The following is a 350-nucleotide window of genomic DNA, read 5'->3' on the forward strand; positions in this document are numbered from 1 at the left end:
ACGGTCCCGCAGCCGGCGCGCGCTTGCTTATCTGTTCTCCATCGAGAGCGGTGCAGGTAGGAAACGGCGCAGCACTCCGCTGGCAAATCCCTCGCAAAGGTCTTTCTGAGTCAGTAGCTCTAACTTCATCTAGGGCATTTCATAATAAGACAAACAAAATTACTCTCAGTCTGGCTGCTCCGGGATTAATTGAGCACTCGCAAACTCTTATCAAGCATCTGATGGCAAGTTGCTGTTTGAGTTAGAAAAATACCTATTAGTTATTACAAAACTCCGAAGTTTCCCGGCTCAGCTAATTTCTCAGCGTGATTTCCTGCGGCAGCGCTGGTCGGTGATGCTGGCAGAGCCCG

Source organism: Fulmarus glacialis, unplaced genomic scaffold (genome assembly GCF_000690835.1).
Source record: "Fulmarus glacialis isolate BGI_N327 unplaced genomic scaffold, ASM69083v1 scaffold31247, whole genome shotgun sequence".
NCBI classification, from domain to species: Eukaryota; Metazoa; Chordata; class Aves; order Procellariiformes; family Procellariidae; genus Fulmarus; species Fulmarus glacialis.